Source organism: Cyanistes caeruleus, chromosome 1 (assembly GCF_971803275.1).
Source record: "Cyanistes caeruleus chromosome 1, bCyaCae1.hap1.1, whole genome shotgun sequence".
Classification (NCBI taxonomy): domain Eukaryota; kingdom Metazoa; phylum Chordata; class Aves; order Passeriformes; family Paridae; genus Cyanistes; species Cyanistes caeruleus.
Window position 1 is genome coordinate 45,124,979 of NC_141701.1, and position 20,749 is coordinate 45,145,727.

The window sequence follows — 20,749 nt, forward strand, 5'->3', positions numbered from 1 at the left end:
TAACTGAATAATAAAAATGAGAATGAGAAAGACATGCTAAATGCATTCTTATAACTGCAAATTCATGATTGTTCTCTGACATATGATCTCTAGGGTTTTCCTCAAACTTGATGTAAAAATGATGGCATTCTCAAGGGAGAAATATTACCATGAAAAAAATATGATGTTTTCATATGGAGCCTATATTTATTTAACCATAGTTAAGTCAGGATATTTTTCTCATCCTGTTTCATAACTTTATTTTTCTTATATGAGCTCATCCTTTTCCATATTTGCTATTGGGCTGAGTAAAATAGTAAGGACCTTTTAATTGTTCCTCATCTTCAAGTCATTCTTTCAGTCACCACAACTCTGCATTTAGGTGCCTTTCTGTGGGTAGTGGAACTGAAGGCAACGGTGCAGGCGCGATCTGGCCAGAGAGGTATTACCACAATGCTGCTTTTCCAAGTAATTGTTCCATTGGTTTACTACACAAGATCAAAAGGTTGCTTTTTATTGCCACTGCAATGCATTACTATCTCCATCCTAGCTATTTTCTAGCTGTCAGCCCCAGAGCTTTTCCAGCACAAGGCATTTCACATACTTCCTTCTTGAATATCTGGACTTCGGACACATTTTGGTTCTGTTCTATAAACAGATTGCTTTTTTTTTTGCCTGGACATGTGTCAGAGTATCCACTGTAAGACAAAAAACTATTAGTCACTACAACTAGGGACATGAAAATCATAATATTTTCTCTGGCCAGTTCTGTTTTGGTGAGATTTACTTGCTTTTCTCACCATTCTGCAGAAGGAGAAAAGTGTTATGTCCCATATTTCACAGGCCCAACAATCCAAAGAAGACACATGTGGCCTAGTTAGTACTCATCAGCTGCTTATAAGCATGCATTAATTATCACTGAAAGAAACTTGATATCATAGAAGACCTTGAGCAAATTAGGCAACACTGGCTTTGCAGTTACCCTAGTCTTGAGTTCTCTCCAACTTTCAAACTCTTTTTTATTTTCCAAGTATCTAAAGAGTTTTCAAGAGTGGAAGGAAGAAAAAGAATTGTACCAAGAAATTTGCTGACCCCTTTCTGAATGTCATGCAAGTGATTCTGAAGACAGACAAATCTCTTTTCTCTTGGTTCCTATGGAAACATCCACCTCTACTCTCCTTTATCACCATATATATTATTTCTCATGTCTCTAGGTATTTTCTTTCTGCTTCCCAAAATGCTTGAATTGAATATACTCTCCATATTTACTCCTTATGTGATTTGACACTTCCCTTATCATTGATGGAAGCACTCAGCAAGATTTCAAGATAATCTTTCACCCACCCATTGGTAAAATCTCCATAATTTCGCTAGAGGAAAGGATGGACTGTCAGAATTTCTACACAAAACTGTTACTATTTTAGGTGTGCTTCTTCCAAAGAGATTATGGGTGTTCACCTCTTAGACTGGTAGGATGAACTGCTGAAAGCCATGTGCAGCCTCTCTTCAGCATTGAAATCACACATTGCCTGTGAAATAAACAAAGGTAATAAGTGTAAACATCTATTATGTGCATGCAGAAATGTGAAATACAGGTTGGAAAGACAATGTGTTCCTTCTTTTTCTAGAGTAAAGTGATACTTGTGATAGGTTCAGTACTTTAATTGTAACTTTAGAAAAAATATAGTATCAGAAGAAAACTTTACAGACTATGAGTGATATTACATTCAATTCATGAATAGATCATTTCAGTATTCTGTATTTCTTATTCGATTTAAATGAAGGGGACACAGGAAGAAAGAAGCCCTTTTCTGAATGCCTAAGACCAAAGCCTAAAACAGTGTTATCCTGTATATATGTCAGTGAGTTTTTACATTACCTGATGAGGAGCAAATTTGATCTGACTTCAAGATAAATGGCTCTTCACATTTTTTGTTTATAACACCACTTCTACCATCCCCAAAAAAGAACTGCCTTTCAACAAGGATATAACATCAATGAAAATTACAATGTGGCCTCATGAACAATTTTTCAGCAAAGTCAGGGTGCAACAATACCTGAGTGCAAATAAAAATGTAAGTCTGTGGATAAAGAGAGAGAATTTTTTTTTTTTTAATTAGTTCTAATAGCAAAACCAATTGCAACACCGAGTCACGAAATTATCACTAAATAGCAGTGATGGAACTGCATATTAAACTGTGATAAGAAAGCAAGCTAAAGAGCAAGTACTGGGCATATTTCTAAAAAAAAAAGGAAGGCCCAAGTAATCTTCAGTTTCCTTTCTTTTTGCACTCTTTTGCATTCTTACTAGATGATGTGCAAAGATAGCAACACTTATCATTTTAAAACATGAGAAAATTTCAGAGAAGGCTTGTGTTTGGGGGCACATAAGTCTCAAGGTTGTCTTTTTGCCAATGTGCTGTACTGTTATTGCACTCAGGGTGCACTGCTGACAGCCACTGTTCTGCAAAAATGACAGAAAATAGGGAACCGGAGTAAGCAGTTTCACTTCTTGCGCACAAAATGTCAACTTAGCTGTTATCTTATGGCCTAAGTGATTAGCAGAAATACACAATCATTTCTGAAGCTGTTTACTGTATCTGCCACAGAGGCAGCCAAATTCCCAAGCTATCTGAAATCCTCTGCTTCCAATTCTCAGGGTTGCTTGCTTATATTAGCGATGGTGCTTCAATCTCTCACAGTGATTTTGCTTCCAAATTTTTGTGTGTTGCTGCATTATTTTCTAACTCACTTCCCTTTAAGTCATGTTCTCTTTTACCAGAAGGTTGAATCAGGCACTTTTCAGTACAAAGTCACCAATCAAACATTTGTTGCATAATTTAAACGTGTGTTGAGAGACTACCTGTATAATTCCATTGTGTTGTTTACCCAACATACTGAGATAAAATCCCTAAAGGCACTGTAAGCATAGGAAAAAAAAAAACAACAAAAAAAAACCACTCAAACAAAAAAATTCCATCTTTCTCATTCTCTTACTCCCTCATACTCACTGGGCTTTTCTCCAAAATACTGGAGGTCAGTTTGTGGGTTTTTCTATAACTTAATCCTTAGAATCTAAATCTACACTTGTTTTTACTTCAACTAAAAGAAAGAAATAATAAAACACAAAATATTTCTCTGAGTTATAGACTTATTTTCTGAAGAGAAAGTTGGAGTCTTAGATCCAGTGGGAATTAATTTTTTTTTTCTCTTCAAAATGTGTCTGGTTTTCATAAGGCCTTTAATTATCTAATATAAAATTTCCTGATTTGTCCTTTCCAACATCTTGTTTAAAGCAGAATGCTTAAATCTTCCCCCTCTGACAGACTCTAGCTAAAGTAATATTTTATTTTTTAATTCTGAGATAATTTATTATGATAAATAAATTACTTTATTATGGTAGTGAATTACATTCATAATTGCTGTTATATTGGCTTCAGGGCTCATTAAAAATATATGTTTCTATTTTAATAACTATTTTGCACCGATGTATCTCAGTATTGTGCTTTTAAAAATATATATTATGATTGTAATAAAAATGCTGAATTTATATGCTATTTTTCACCCAGGTGGAGACAAGATCATCTACAATATATACTTGTGAGAGACTACATGGAGAATCTTAGCAAGAGAAAAAGAGGGTTAACATCCTTTGGGTGGACAGAACAAACTCCAGTACAAGTCCTCTGACCCCTCATTCTTTATGTGAAATTAGATCCAAGCACCAACTGTCTTCCACTAAAAGACAATTTGGAAATTGTATTATCAAACATTAAAGAAAAGCTTTATCTGGGGACAGATACATGTGTACCAACATTCCATACTCTAGGGTTTCTCAAACTGTGGTCTATGGAAATCACAGTTTAAAAGCATCACCACACCCTTCTTTGGAGCACACACATTTTTTCATCAGTTCACAACAGGGATATGATGAAACAGGCAATAAACCAAGCCCTAAAAATGGTGTTCTACAGAAAGGGAATGTATTTTCTGTTTATATTCACATAATGGTAAACTGAAGAAAGAGTGTCATCTTGCAGAATTCCTCTCTAAGTGTGCATCACACTTATGTATTTTATGCTGAACCAGAAGCAGCTGAGAGAAAAAGGCAAAAAACACTCCTCCAAGTTTTGAGCTTTTTTTTAAAAAGTCTTTAACAGATAATGCTAAAGTGTATTTTACTTCAGTAATAGTTATTTTACTTCAGTAATAGTAGAAGAAAAACCTTCTACCATGCAGGTACCACTGAACAGCCATGGTGGTATTTGTTCCAGACTTTAATGTGCTTCCTACAGACTTTGATTGACAAAGGAAGTCAAAGATGTCTCAGCCTTTTGTCCCTCATGGGATTGACCAAAGAACTTTTATCTATCTACATTAGGCAGAACAATGCCTGTTTTTAAGCATTTGTCCCCAAAAGTATCATTCAAAATCCAGAGCTTTGAGCTGTGCTCCCTATATAGTATGTGAGAAGCGAGTGCCTTAGATGTATGATCCAAAAGCTCATACCCTTACCTTGGGAAGCAATTGGACAGTAAAAATAAAAATCCAAAGGTTTTTTGGCTTTCTTTCATCATCTTGATGCCAGTCTGTCAGTCAGCCAGGACTGTCCATGACACAAGGGTAGTCACAGCAGCAATGCTTCCTTCCTAACACTTTGTCTGAGCATGGCTTTGTGGGCTAGGATGTGTGAAGTCATTCTGGGCCAGTCAGTTTTAATGTGAACAGTAATATGATATCTCAATAACCTGCAAAGGAGGAGTTATTTAACTGCCTTAGCCAAACATGGAACCAGATATCAGGTGGCTTCCACACAAGAGTGCTTGGGGATTGCACTGGACCTGAAAGTCCACATTTTTTGCAATATGCTGTGTAAGATCTGGAAAACTCTTAGAAATAATTTACTCACCTGCAGGAAGTAATGTGAGTATTTTATTAGTCACCTCCTGACCAGTGGTCTTAACTGGAAAAGTGGCAGAGGCAATGCTTTTAACTTTGAGGAGAGCTGCTATATAGGTTTGGGAGCCAAGCTGAAGGGCAGCCTAGCTTCATTCTCAAAGTAAAAGCTAAGCAGCAGCAATAATGAGCAGGATACACTTGTCCCTCAATGGCAAGCTAATTGCAAGCTTTTTAGTGACCATGTGTAGTGACCAGGTCATGTTTCCCGTCACCAGAAGGCACGAAAAAGCACTCTACAAGTCCAGCTCTGTGCTGAACAGTTCTCAAGTAACTCAGGCTGCAGATTGCTGCTTCCTTAGCAATTACATTCAGGAGTGCTCCCCAATCTCTGCCTTAAAAGTCAGCTGTCAGTTCCAATTGCCAGTTCTTCCCATCCACAACTTTTCAGTTAATGGACTGATTTCTGAACTGACCTGGAGTTTGCTTAACCATAATAAGAAATTTCATTCAAAATAGAAGGTTGGGCCGTCTCTAACTCAGCTCATAAAATCACACCCCTTGCAATGACAGAAACATCAATATGTACAGGAAGTAAGGAGAGTTTTTAGAGTTATTGAAGCATTAGCCTTGGATGCTGGGTTTTGGTAATAAGAAAATGTCTCTCTCCCTAGCAGTGTTAGGGCAAAAGGTATTCAACATGATTACATTGCCAGCAAGAAAATTGACATAACAAGGTTTTCTGACTATGTAACCTGTATTCACTTAAGTAGGTAATCTAGCTGCTAGCCTGCTGAAAATTACCTGTTTAGTGATACTCAGTGGTAACTGATTTATAATGCAAACGTTTATTGCAGTCATTAGTTTCAATGTCTTTCCTATTTGCTATTGCTAGTGGTGATGGTTTTGCTTGTTGAGTTTTTTCATTAACCTTTATTCCAAAACTTGAGTCTCACCAAGGCCAGAGAGTCTCAGGTTAAAACAATTTATGACCAGATGTCGTCAAGTCATAACACCTCTACCTTTCTCAGCTTGCCAGATTAACAGATGTCTCTTAGAAACTGATGGTCTAAAAGAGATTAGATGGATTATTAGGACTCTAGATTTGCAGCTGGAAAGGCTGGGTTTCATCCTCTCAACCCTCCAAAGAAATCAATTCTTCTAAATCATTTAGTAAGAAAAGGCTTTGACTGAATTAGTATTTCCTATGATTTTAATTTATAGAATCAGACCAGTGAAAGAAGACCTATGTTAGCAATATGGATTTAAAAAACACTTTAATGACCATATAAAATTCCTCTATGCCATTTTCTTAAATAATGTTTGGGCTAAAAAAACCCCAAACTAATAAATATTTAGAAAGAAACAGAAAAGGAGAAAAATGCAGTTTGTTAAAGTAATCACTGAATGTGAAACTGAGATTCCTAAACTATAATTTTCAAGTAGCATGTGCCCCTGAGCCATTAATATTCACAGAGTGCTGCTCTCCACCAGGTCTTAAGGGTGATATTCTTACAGGAGATTTTCACTACAGGCAGTCTTCTGAGGGAAAATTTTAAGTGAATCAGCACCCATTCCTTTTTCATTCCTTTGATTCTCTGATTAGTAGCAGTTTTGTGATATGGATACTTGTCTGTTAGGAACCTGGTGGAAATTACCAAGATCTTTCACACATAGCACATAGTTCAAGGCAAAGATTTATTTCCTGGTATTTTTGATAGCTAAACTGTGCTAAAGTATAAGGTGAAGTTTTAATGAGACAGAACTCTATTCAAGTATTGTCAATTAAATACCTTTCTCTTCTTTACAGTTAGTTAGGGTTAGCTTTGAAATCTCATCAAGGTCAAGTATTTCTGATCAACTTTGAAAAAGAGATTGACAAGAAGTATTTTTTATTAATATTATTCTCTCATTTTTATATGATTCTGGATTTGAGGATCATATTTTCACAGATTATTTTAAACTTTGCCATGGAAAATCAAAAAGTTACACAGATCTTTCTGAAGCTGCTGTTGATTTAATTTCCAGCTATATCAAAGACACCTAAAGCATGCTTTGTAAAATATTCTAGGTATGAAATAGCTAAAACATTTTGGTGTAATGATCAGCATTCTGAGATGGTGAACTAACTGGTAAAGCAGTTGGTGGTTGATGTGAGAATCAGCTCCAGCACATATAAATGTTAATGTCATTGAAAAAGATGAGTATGAAGGGGCATGCAGTTCCTACTTTATAAATATATAAACTTCACTGACATTGTAAGAAAAAATATTGGAACAAATTTGCCCTTCCCAGTAACCCTCCTCTGTTATATATGATCCTTGATCCACTGCTGTGAAACCAAAAGACCAGGTATTCAAAAAGGAAAATTTACATTAGATGTGATTCTAAATGGCTTAGGAATTTCAAAAACTCTTCTGCAAGCCTCATCTCATTTTAAATTAAAGCCCTGTTTGTCTGTCTTTTTCAGCTGAGATGAAGGACATTACACCACTTATTAGGCATCTCTGGCTTCCAAAATAAACCTTCCTAGAAAAAGAGATCGGTCTTTTAATTTGCTATGCTTTATGAAAATTATACATTTGCTTAATTTGGAAAAAATAATGGGCATTCTTCTTTTTAAAAGGATTTTAGCAATTGTGGAAATTGCACCTGTAATCTAAAGTAGAGGCCAGAATCTCAACTAATATAAAGATTTTTAGTTCCATCAAATTCAGAGTTGCAATCCAATGTACACCAACTATGAATCCATTAAAGCTGTGTGCTAAGATTCATTCTATTTGTTGAAGTGAAAGGATGAAGATATGATGTAGCCAGCTAGTTTCTTCCCAGCATTGTCAAGATTGTATTGATGTTGGCAGTACAAGTCTGACCAACTGTCTTAACATAGAGGGATTTGTTTAAACCAAGTATGTGTATACCTTGCAGGCCTGTCTCAGGGAAGATGGCAATGTCCTCTTGCCCTTTTTCAGTACTCTTTGTACATGGTTTTATGAAAAGCTATAATATTCCCAGAGACATAGAAAAGATCCAGCTAGTCTTACGTACTCAGAACTGAAACTTTTAAGGTTAGTCTTGAGGGACATTACAACACTGCAGGTCAATAATGCCTCATAACCTTTGCCAAGCCTCCTGAGGGCAAACACACTTACTGTGATACCCCATTCTGCTCTGCTGCAGATGAAAGCCTTTGGAAAGGCTGGCTCAAGGTTAGGAACCATATGAAGGAATCCCCCCAAGGATGCTCTGTTAGGGGACCAAGCTCGTGTGGAACAGCAGCAAGTTTGCCTCCCCTGAACCTTGCTCTGTGTATCACTTTATCTTTGAAGCAAAGGTACTAAAGGAATTCTTGCCTCTCACAGAAGATGACAAAATGTTTTAGATCCAAATGCTTCCCAGACCAGGGAAGCATTTGAGATTTCTCTGCTCGTAAACACTACATTTCAAGGCTGAGAAAGAAGACACTGGGTGGGAAGGTTGGTTTGGGGTAGGGGAGGCCAGTTTAGATGAGGGTTTAGGTTGAGGGGATTGAGTTCTATTCAGCTTAAGATTGACTGTGCTCTACTCCATTTTGTAGTTTCTCAGATAAGCATAAAAATTGCTCCAGGAATTTTTCAGTGGAGAATCATTTCCATTTTGTAATGCACTTATTTCAGCAACCCTGGGGCCCTTATCTTAACCTCCTGAACTAGATGACCATACTAGATTTTGTTTCAGTGACAGGCTAGTGTGATAAACTCAGTTTTTAAGTTGCAGCCTATTAGATTATAGAAATGAAATTAAAAATAACCATTTGACTTATTGAATCATAGCTAAAGGAAGCACTTGAAATCTAGACTACATTTATTGTGTTTTGTGCTTACAGTTTCCTTCTTATTTATTGTTCATTTTGGCAAATCAGGATGTCACATTTCCTTTCCAGTTAAAAGTTATTCCATGATATTGAAAATTAGAAATTATTTTTTAATTGAAGGAAGCAGAAAAAATTCTGCCTTCCCTCACATGTCCATAGAAAATTAAGGTAAATTAACATTGTTAAATAAATTAACAAAGCTAAAATAACACACTTGCTGAAAAATTAGCATTCTTATGTAGGGTGCATTGCTTAAATTCTAAAATGCTTGGATCATGGGTCCATTTTCACTGATAGGAACCAGAAAAATTAGCAGAGAAAATCATATTTTCAGCTGACACAAATAAATTGCACTGAGCTGAAGTCTGTTTTTCTGTACTGATCTGAACAAATTTCAAATCTGGTCCTTTAATGCGTAGGAGGAAATGTTCAGCAGTTCAAGAAGTTTATATTGCAACAAACCTTTCTGATTTGGCTGTAAGAAATCTGTTTCAGAACCAACTGCTTCCAACTATCTAGTTTGACCCCAAAAGTTAATAACAGTGCATTGCACTCCTGAAGTAGAGGGTTTAAAAATAATTAATCATCTTGAAGGAGCACTGTTGCCATATTTTTTGGGTTTGGGTTTTTTATCCCATCTGTATTCCCTACCAAAGGATTTGCTTTCAGATTTGGAAGACATCCAAAATCTAAACTACCTTTCTTTATATCTGTTGTTGCAATGTCCATTTCTTTCCTGGCTAAAGTAAGGTGCAGCTTTAGTGCTTTCTCTAGAATCAAGAGAAATCCTTGCCAGCCTCACAGAAATAAACACGATAAGGATCTTAGCTAGGAAACATGGACAGAAGATGCAAAGACATGTAGTGTCTTGTAGTGTTGCATTTTCCTGAGCAACTTTAAAGAAGTGACAATTTGTTGTTAGCAGCATGTGTATTTTCTATTAGGATTAATTACTCTTGTCAAAAGGTTTTTAGGCTCACTCAGGCACATTCTGATTTTCAGGCTGCTGAGCTTTGAATCAGGACTATTACATCTCAAGTGCCTAGCGTTTGTCACCCACTCATCCCTTCTCCACACAGTCCTAGGACTACACCTCATCCAGAAATCTGGAAAACTTGTTCCACATTCTATACAAGCCCCATCCTCAAACCAGCCCTTCATTCCACAGCTGAAGCCACTGCAGATAGAGTCTTGCACATCAGAAACTATTAAGCTCAAGTTCCTTTAGTGGCTCAGTGGGATACAAGTAGGTTCAGTACTTCAGAAAATAAGGCCACTTATTTAATCACCTAAATGTAGATTTAAGTCCCTATTGTTGATAATCTAGGCTGCAGAATATGAGCCATTTTCACAGGGACACCCTGGCCCCTTTTTCATTGCTCTAGCAAACAAAGCAGCTGTAAATCCTGCTGGGTTTATGGCTCTGCTGTATTACTGGAACAGCAGAAAGCGACCAAAAAACACTAATGAACCTGTCTGTATATATCAAATACCTCAACATTGTCATTTTTAACTCTCAGATTTTTCAGATAAATAAATTTTTACCTTTAATGTTGGTTGTATAATGGACAAAGACAATTAAAGAACAAATTCCTGCTTTCTTTGCCTTTCCACTACTGAAATCATGGCTTTTCTAGCAAGAATTTGCTTTCCTGAGAGCTACCTGTCTAGAAGTCCCGGTTGCAAAGTGATGCCAATATATAAATGATTTCACCTTTAAGTGCATGTTATGAATAGATAGCACAGTAGACACTTCCATCATCACCAGTCAAAGAGCACGTAGAAAGTAACACTGTACTTTGTCAGCACCAGAAAAGGTGCCTGTATAAAGGTATCACAAAGCATTCTGTGATGGAGGTGAAAAACCAGCTCTGTCACACAGCTGAAGGTTTGGTCAGCCATACTTAATGTCCTTTCTGTGATAAAGGCTCTTTGTGCACGTTCATATATGCTATTTATATGGAATCACACTTTGAGAAATAATCCGTCATTTTGCACTTGCTTGACCATCTCTTCATCAGTTGTTTGCAACCATTTCACTACTCCTATTTATTCTGCACTCACAGGGAGGCCTGATTTGATGAGTGTATTCATGACACACACAAAAATTGCAGGTGAAAACTTTTAATCTGATCAGACCTTTGCCTTATTGTACATCACAGCTGGCAGACAGCCCTGCCATTGAAAATGTCAAGTCCATAGTTAGGAACTGGTTAGGAAGTAAGCCAAATCACAGAGCTATACATTGAATTGCAATAGATATATTCTGACTACATAATTGGTATGTTCTGTACTGGGAGTAGTCACTTCACTGTTTCTTCATTTTCCACTTTGAGGCAACCCTTCCCTAAAGAGTTTTCAGCTCAAATATATTCACAATAGAAAAAAAAATATAATAAATGATAAGTAGCAATAAATCACATATGAAACATAAAAAAGTTATAACAAGTTGTATGATTTTCTGGAAATTTATTCTCAGTGCAATATACTGTCAGAGGCATTAAAGAGCTAAAAATCTATTTATGCTAATTATTTCTGTCACTAGTAGGGAAGCCAGCTGGGAATTGTCACAAACACAGATATGGCTTGTGTTTTCTCCCCTAACAAAAGCATGCAATGGCCTCCCAAGGGGCCCAGTACGTCACCACAAGTGCTAACAGCAGCCAGCACATACGCTGTATGACAATGTCCATGCATCTTTAGCTATAAATCACAACTTTGGTGTTGCTTCTATTGCAAGCAGGATGTTTCCACTTGTTTTTAAAACAAATATGGTCATTTGAATATTTTGCAGCCATCAGAATCAAGCATTTTTTTCACTTCAGCAGAAGGTTGGTGTGCAACCATGACAGCATCACTTTTTAATAATACCACTACAGCTTTCTGTCCTACTTTTCCAGCTTCCCTTCAAATAAGAGTTGCTGGAACTCCTTAAGCATACTTCTATTTTCATTCTTTCTTAAGCCAAACCATCTCTGTCTTTGCAGATGAAAGAAGGATTGGTGTGAAAATATTTACAACTCCCTCAGCTGCTGTGATAGTTTGTGTTAGCTGCCTTTTCATCCATCACTGACCCAAAGAGCTGAAATCAACACAAAAAAACTTCCTTTTATCCTTCTCCTGGCCATGCCTCTGACATGTCTTCTTTACCAGAGGCAGAGATAGTTCCCTGGGCAGGAGATGGACATCTACCAAGGGAAGTAAAAAAAGGTAGTATTTACACAATGGAGACAGTAGGAAATGTATGAATTTCACTATTAGCACACAGCAACCAAATTTCTGGGTAGGTAGTAAGTGCCAATATAAATGACTTACTGCTGTGTGCCAGCCACACCAGATACCAGTGATAGATACTCCTCCTTGGCCATAAATATATGTTTAGTGTTCTGTACTGTGAGGTGGCAGGGTTTGGGTTCAAACTTTCACTGATTGGAAAAACTCTCATGAGGCAGAACAAGAACAAAAGGGCATTTATTAATATAAAAGTAGCATTCATGGGTTGTGTGAGGACCCCTTCATTTATTCAAAGATAAAACTAGAAACATGGCTGCAGTAAGTGGCCATGTGCATGTTTTCACTGTAAATGTGAAGTTCAAAAGGATGAGGAGGGAGAGATACATCCTAAAATTAGCTATATGTTTTAACATGAGCTATAGGATAGTCTTCTTCACCTTGAATAATAGTTTCTTGTTTCAAGTAATTCTGCTGGAATGCAAATACATTGCTATAATTTGGATATATATATATATATACAAATATACAAAGTGCATACATGAGGAAGCCAGTTGGAACACAGGGGAAAAAATTGTGCCAGCTATAATTCCATGAGCTGTATCCACAATATCCCTGCTATTTTGAAAACTCAGCTATTAATAGCTATATGTATATTTAATAATATGCTCCAGTGAGCACATGTTGAAAAATCCAAGTCTTCTTTTTGACAGTAAAATTGTCATAAATTTACTTGTTCGACTTTAGGGAAGGCTGGGGTCTGGAATAGCAGTGGTGTCACAGGTTAAATCTCTTCCAGTGTATGCCTGCTAGCTAGATCTGCTGATCATCAGCTGAAATTCTGGGGACAGGATGAATGGTAAATTGAATTTCTTCTTTGCTCTCTTTCCCTAACATATGTGTGGCATCAGTAGGTATATCCTGGGTAAGGTATTCAGTGCATTGAAAATGCACAAAAAAGATAATGATGATTAAAAAAACCCGCACAGTATGATTGTCTAAGCAAATCTAAACTCTTTTGGGGAAATATTAATTTAAGTTTTAAGCATTTTCAAAATGTTGAAATATTAATCTATGTAATTACTTAATTGTTTTCACATTATTTTGAAACACAACAATTACAGTTCACAGTAGGAATAATATCCAGGTTTAATAAGAATAATATTGTATAATTCTGTTGTACTTTAAAATATTCTATTTATAATTTTATTCCTTAAGCTTCTACATAGCTCTGATTTTTTTTTTTTTTTTTTTTAATCAAGACATGCTCGGTTTCTAAAAGTTTTGGCTTAAAGTTTGTGATAGCACATATAATTCCAAATTTAAAAGGAGAATTTTAGGAGTGAGTTGAATCTTCATTAATTTTATGGGTACAGTTTATAAAGTAGAAAAAAAAAAAGAATATTATAGTATAATAAATTAATTTTTTCTTGCTTTTTCCTACATAGAATGAGGATTTAGCAATAACATAATTATACATTTTAATATAGTCTGTTACAATCCCAACCTTGGTGTAATTCATACATAATACTAACTGTACTACTCTGATTTTATGATAAACCATCTGTTTTTTTCAGCTCTGATATGATATGTGCTGACCACTGCTGGGAGAGGTTGCCTAAAGGAAATTGCATTTCCTGGCAAAAATCATCAGGAATTAGCCTGATAAAAAATGGTACGTGAAAAGATGATGTTGGAGGATAAGTGGTCTTTTCATGACAAATTCAGCCATTGGAACACCTTAATTAAATGTGGTTTTCAGTGAAGTTTCAGTGAAATTCAGTTTCACTGAATCCACAGCCTTGACCTTAAATGTTATTCTATATCACCCCCTATATATGCATTATGGGTCTATTTTTCCTCAAGAGAAGTTATCTTGTTTACAACAATCCATGCACCTGAGTACTTCTAATTTGAGGGGATGTCTCTGCTTTTAAAACTCACAGACATCTTTTTCTGCAACACGTGGGAGTTTTCCCAGCCTGAAACATCTGAGTAGCAACATAATAAATAAATGTTAACATTAAATTCAGATATCATTGTTCCAAATGTTTGAAAAGCAAAAAACTATGTCTAGTTCTCTGCTTTATTTCTACATGTAATAAATGTCTCCTATGTACCAGGATGTATAAAAAGAATATTTCCTAATTATTGATGGTCTGAGGAGACCTTAGAGCACCTTCAGTACCTAAAGGGGCTAGAAGAGAGCTGGAGAGGGGCTTTTTACAAGGGCATGGAGTGGTAGGACAAGGGGAGATAGCTTTAGACAGAAATGGGAGTACATTTAGATCAGATATTTGGAAACTTTCTAGTGGAAAGTTTCTCTGCCCTTGGCAGTGGGATTGGAATTAGATCTTTAAGGCCCCTTCCAGCCCCAAACATTCTGTGTTTCTGTGATTGGAAATTTCTGTGTTTTGGGGAGTTCATATAGTTTAGTGCCCTAATCCATTGAGGTGCTTTTACTGCAGTTGTGATGGGCAGCTAGCAAGAAACAGAGAAGCTGTGTAGCTTTTATATTACTAATTGACATTGCAGGAAAGATTTGGAGAACACAAACTTTCTTTATTTCTTTTTGTCCAAATTAAGCATTGTATTGACAGCTTAAATGTTTTGAATTGATATAAGTTAATTAACTACTGTGGCAGTGAGTGAAGGAAAACCTGTTTCCTTTAGCAAAGAAACTTGAAAAGACTCTCAGTGCATCTTATTGCCTAACAGAAACATCTACATAATTTCTACACCATCTATCAAACAGGCTATCTAAATGCTAGCCACAGTTAAGTGAGCTGCATAAAAAAAAAAATGTTAGACTATGATTATACTCATTCCATGACAGGAAACTTGTTTCTTAATATGGGGTTTTTAAATGCCACTCCACAAGTTAAAAGCTTTAAGCACATTAAAATACAGCACATATTTCTACACTGGATTTCAACATATATTATTCAGCACTTGTTACCTAATAAAGCTTTACTTGTTTCTTCAGTGAATGTCTTATTCTTTGTAACTACAGATTTTTGGGCTTGGGGGAAAAAAAAAAATAATAACAGATCATAACGTATCTTAATTCTACCTCATGAAACTTTTTAACAATACTTTCCCTGTTATAAGTGCCTTAGAAAAAGAAAAATTCTCAGTTTCTCTGGTAAAATCTTGAACAACGTTTAGTTTAATATTGAGCCATGTAATTCTTTTTTTTTTCTTATTTTCTCTTCTGCTCATTTTTAGTTCTTGAATTTATGATAATCAGCTCTGTTTCTTTCTTTATATTTGCATTCTATTTTTATAAGGGATGCTGTCTTGGAGCACTGATGTTCAAAACTGAAGGGTGCCAGACCCAAATCCCACGCTGTGTGGTAGTCTGAAAGATTATCTTGCACATTACAGTGATTAAATTAGACCAGACAGTACCACAGCCCCTGATGTGCATGCAGTTAATACTTTGAAAGGACAGAAACTGTTCCCAACAGCTTCAAAATTGTCCAGCACAGAGTAGCTGCTGTGTGGGCTTTTATCCTCCTACAGATAACGTCAAGCATATCTACTGCTGTGTGCATTCTGCAGCCTTGATAAGAGGAAGAAAACTTTTCAGGACCACATAGCTAAAACTAGAGCTTTCTCTCTAGCACATTTTTGGGATTAAAATAGTATTTAGTTAGTTTTATAGATATTGAGGCCACAAAAGCGTTTGGATTCTGTTTTTTCTGGAGTTCCTACTAGAAAATTCCATGCAGCTGTAATGCATTTAATAATTACATTAGTCTTCAGCAACTAGAAACACAACCACAGTACCCAATGACCTTAGAGATAGGACAGATAATTACTGTGCAGTGACAGAGAAAATTTCAGACAGTGAAGTTGTTGTTGTCTTTACTGTTAGCGGTGATAATGCAGCACATTTAAGTTATGTAATAGATTTATATGTCAAAGTAATCTTTTCCTCAGCACAATCCTAGGAAAGCACCTTTGTTTCTATGTACCCTCTAAAGTACATCCTTCTGTGAATCATCAGTCCATGTTATCATTAGTCTTCTGCATTTACTCTGTAACATTATGGAAGGTGGCTTAAGCAAAGTGACCTGAAGCACTGCAATACATTTCATAGATTTGAAAACACCACTGGAGGCAGAGGAAGGAAGCAATCTATTGCAATTGCCCATCTGTGCTTTTTCATTATTATTTTGTTTTGCTTTGTTTTATTGGTTTTGTTTGGGGGGGTGTTAAATACAGTTTTCTTCTAAGCAGATGAAGGCACTTTGATGAAGAACATGAACAGGTTATGTACTCTCAAATTAAACACGTGAAGTGAGAATAGCAGGAAGAGAAATATCCATATTAGGAGATTAAAACCCACAAAGAATCTGCCTTGTGACTGATGCTTTGTCTTGATCCCATGTTTTCTTCAGCAGTGAGGGCACCTTAAATGCCCATGTTCCCAACAATCCTCCCAATAATTAGATATATTTGCTTGAGGAGATTTGAAAGGTTTGGGGAAACTCTTTGCTGATGTTCTTGGATTTTTTTTCAACCAGCAAGGCTTCAGAAACCTACTTAAGAGCCTGGCACGTCAGCCTGCTGTAGCACAGCTGAGGCAAATTTGAACAGAGTGGTGGAAGAGGACAGAAGTGGTCAAAGGAAGAGAGCTCAGCTGAGTAACATAAACGTGTAGTTACACAGGGAGTCTATGGGCTTATTTTTGGCATCCAGTGCTTGGTCCCCAGGGTGCCATCAGGCTCTGCAAGTTCCTCTCACCCAGGGACTCCCTGCCTGCCCTCAAAGCCAGTGCTAATATGGCACAGCCACCCTGGGACCAGGGACCAGGATAATGTGAGAGAGCTATACAGGATGAGCTACTGCTCCCCCTCCTCCCTTTTTTCTCCAGAGCTGCATTTACACTCAGGTCCTTGCCTGAGCTACTTGTCCATGAATCTGCACTAGCTGTGCACCTTGATAATCCTGACTTCGATTCATTTCCAGGTTGTCCCTGGACCTATCCCATCCCTGTGACCCACAGAGTGATCTGGACATCTGTGATCATCTGGGGATGATCCTGATCCTGTCACTGACCTGTTGTGCTCTTCTTGCTGGGGTCCCAAAGGTCTGCATCCTGTGTGTGGGGACACTGCCATGCTGGCCACGCTGTCACCCACACACAGCTCTCTCCACTCTGCTGGTGCATCTGGCTCTGTTGTTCCCTGATATCCTGTTTCCCAACAGCTTCAGTGGATGCAACAGCTTTAAGTTATGTCTGCTGAAGGCCTGTTCTTGTCTGTGCAGTTTTCTTCTTTAGCAAGCTATGGTACTTTTCTAACTGTTATAAAGCCCCTCATCCAGCTATCAAGGAAGCTCCAATAAATCACTAGTTTTACTGGCTTGTTTTGTTTTATTTTGGCTTGGTTTGGTTTGGGTTAACCTTGGTTTCGATGTAAGGGACAAGATAAAAAGGAATTATTAAGGTCAGCAAGTTACTTCTTAGATCCCCTTAGCTGCAGTGAAAACCTGCATTTAAGGCTGAAAGCTCTTATGCAGGTATCAAAGTTCTTCAGTCCCTAACCCAGCTTAGTCCTTAATCACAGAAATGAACTGAAGGAAGACTGGTTGAATTTATCAACTGATGATTAAGGCACTTCTGTTCAAATTAGTGTTTCATTAGTTATTCAAAATAGATCAGCTTCAACAAGAGCTCAGAAACTAACTCTATAATACACCTAAGTAGGAGGTTAGGGCAGTAATACATAAGCAAAGACAGCTGGATTAATAAATGCTTCTGAAGAAAGTGAGCAAAGTCTTTTAAATTAAAAGTAAACATTATTTTCTCTTTTTTTTTTTTTTTCCTGCCAAAGATCTAAACTCATAAACTATTCCAGTCAAACTTAAAATTATATTGTGCAGCAAATAAAAAATTAATTTATTTCCTCTACATTTTCAAGATTTCAGTGCTGCTGAAATAATCCTTCATAGATACACCCCCATGAGTGAGACTTTTTTCTCCAACAGTAGCTGCAGGTGGCAGCTGTGTTAAACCATTGGCAAGGACTCTGGTACACGATTTCTTCTCAAGTAAACTGAGAAAATTATTTCCCCAGCCTCTCTCCCCAGCCTCCCCTGCAAAAGAGTGTTACAGGGGCAGCAGAGCAAGTAGTAGGTCTACCCCTGAGAGCAGGTCTACTCATAGCCAAGGGAAGCAATTTAACTTATCACATATTTCTGTTATAAACTTCAATCACCAGGCAAACATATCCTTGATGAACTCAGGCAGTAGCTTCAGCTGGAGCTGGTAACTGGGTTTATAACCTTTCCAGTTATTGTTCCCAAGTCCAGCACAAGTTCTGTAAGTAGGGTAGGATAATTTCACATCATCAAGTAAGCTAAATAAGAGAAGTTAATACTCTTCATGTGAGACAGAAACTGATCATTTGTCTACTCCTAGGTTGTTTTCAGTGGTGTCTGAGTTAGTTGCTCTTATTTTGCATGGCAAGGACTTCCCAGCCCTTGTGGGCAACCACCAGACTTTCAGCTGAGGTTGCTGTACAGCATAAACAAGAGCAGAGCAGACAGTGATCTTGTACTTTCTGATGTGCCAGCGCTGCTTCTTGAATGACTGGAGAATAAGCCAGAATAAGACATTCATTCTCTCTTCAGAGAGTCAAAGTAGCCCTTTCAAAATAATAATAATTAAAAAAAAAATACAATTTGGTGGGATTTTTCTCTCTGAACTTTTTCATCCTGAAGTGCATACAGGTGCCAGTGAAAGGATTGGAAACATCTTTCAGGAACTGCCAATAAAGGCAGAACCATGGACACTCTGATTTAGACTGAAATTGTCACAAGATTGTCCCCTCTGGGGACAGTCATTTCCAGCTGCAGGCACTGGTCACTCAAAAAAACAGTACTTCAGTCACTTGTGATTCTGTGGCCATAACCTGAGGTTAATGGCTGACATTAACTGAGTCATGGTTAACGTCATAACATAGCTGCCATTCAGTGTAAATGACAGCAATTTTAGGCAATGTGTGTTTGAGGCAAGTAAACATTTTCAGATCAGGTCTCAATCAAGTTTCTTGTTTAGTAGTCATGATAAAGCACCCTCACATATTTATTAATGAGGCTGATGGATATGAGCACTAATGAAAATGGACAGGTAGGTAATGAGGGAGGTACAGTCAGAACATAGGATTAAAGTCAGGTACAATTAAAGTTCAGCTCCCTAGTCAAACACAGGCTCCTTTGGGGCCCTAAGTAAATCATTTATGCACAGCCTCTCAGTTTTTAAAGAGAGGATAATAATATTCATTATCGTCACACATACATCTTGAGACCATGAGGAGTTTAGCTGTATTTTTTTCCTTAATTCTCAGAAGTGTCCAGTAGATTACCAATATCATGATTATAATACTGGGCAGAGCTGGAGACAAACAATTGCTGCATAAGTTTCCTCACAGAGCTCTACTAACATACTGCAGGCATCTTTAGCCTTTATCAGTTATGCTGTTCCATTCTTAAGACAAGCTGCCAGGAAAATGCCTGCTACCTGTAGGAGCGATGCCACATCATGAGACAATCTGTGCCTCTCTAATGCAGAGCTGCCTTTAAAGACCACATCTCTGGGAGTGACTTGAAAGACTCAGCAGACAATGGCAGCACAAATGTCAGATATCCAGTAAAGGAGAAAGCAGAATACCTGTCCTACCAAAGGTTGTAAAACAGAACCAAAAAAAGCAGAGAAATTGCAGGATAAGGAGAGGAGGGAGGGAGCCAGCGAGAGGGAGAGAAATCACTACATCAAGCCATCTGGATTAAAACCAGATCCATCATTCTAAATTGGTGCTTGAGTGCTGAGCAAATGAGCTAGAGGAAGAAGAAAATCAGTGTGTTTGTATAGCTGCCTCGTAGGGCATCAAGGAAGTGCTGGTTTACATTCTAGGCAGAGGAAAGTCTGTGCACAATCTATTATCTCTGGCTGATATTATGAAGCTGTTACTAAGAAGTGAAGTGTATTTTGGGATATCCCCATGCACATGTACTGCTGACCAAGGTCTGCATTACAACCTACCCAGAACTTAGGCAGCAGTTAGTAATTAAATCTTAATGGCTATCTGCTGAGGTGAAAACACTTGGGACAGAAAAAAACAAAGTTTAAGTGGCTCACCACTCCACAGAAAGAGAGTTTGGAGCTAGAAAGGGTTACCACAGGTATATAAAGATATGGAATGCAGGGATAAAATTAAAAAAAAAAAATCCACAAAAAACAAAGCAAACAAACAAACAAAAAAAACCCCAACAAAACAGGGAGATAGTGAAGGAAGTAAAGAAAGATCCCTGTGGACAAGCCAAATAGGAGTTAACACATGAGCTGCAGAAGCAGCTTGGGTTGTCACAGAATAAACAGAAACTCACACTGGGAATATAAAGAGGAGTTGTTATTTTAGGCAGGTTTGAAGGTTTTCTTGCTCTATTTAGCAGAGAATAAAGATAATTTGTTTACAGCACCACATGCACCTGAGAAATTAGTTGCAGCTCAGCATGTTCATCCTAGATAAAAATTGGGAGAGGGTAATCTGAAGTAAGGACAAATCTCAAGGACTAAAGTTAATCCTAGGACTATACAGATTTTGTTCAGATTTCAAGGCTTAAGGCACACATATTCTAGTGTCTGGCCAGCGTCTAGCCAGGCAGCTTAGCCAGATCTAAGATGCAGAGGCTATTTATATATATACATGCCTGAAACAACTGAGCTTGCACCTTGCCTTGGTGCAATATCTAGTGTAACAGAACTGTCCCTAAACCATT

At 37.4% G+C, this 20,749-nt stretch overlaps 1 long non-coding RNA gene across 10 annotated transcripts in view; it reads right to left on the minus strand.

The window, feature by feature from the left end:
• Nucleotides 1–20,749, minus strand: part of LOC111924908 (uncharacterized) — a 171,156-nt gene that overhangs the window by 132,724 nt on the left and 17,683 nt on the right. The window contains exon 2 of one of the 10 annotated variants that reach the window (XR_015286940.1): nt 1,438–1,508. The exons of the other annotated variants lie outside the window; for them this stretch is intronic. This is a non-coding gene — a long non-coding RNA (uncharacterized LOC111924908). The remainder of the gene's footprint in view (nt 1–1,437; nt 1,509–20,749) is intronic. 10 annotated transcript variants of the gene reach the window in all.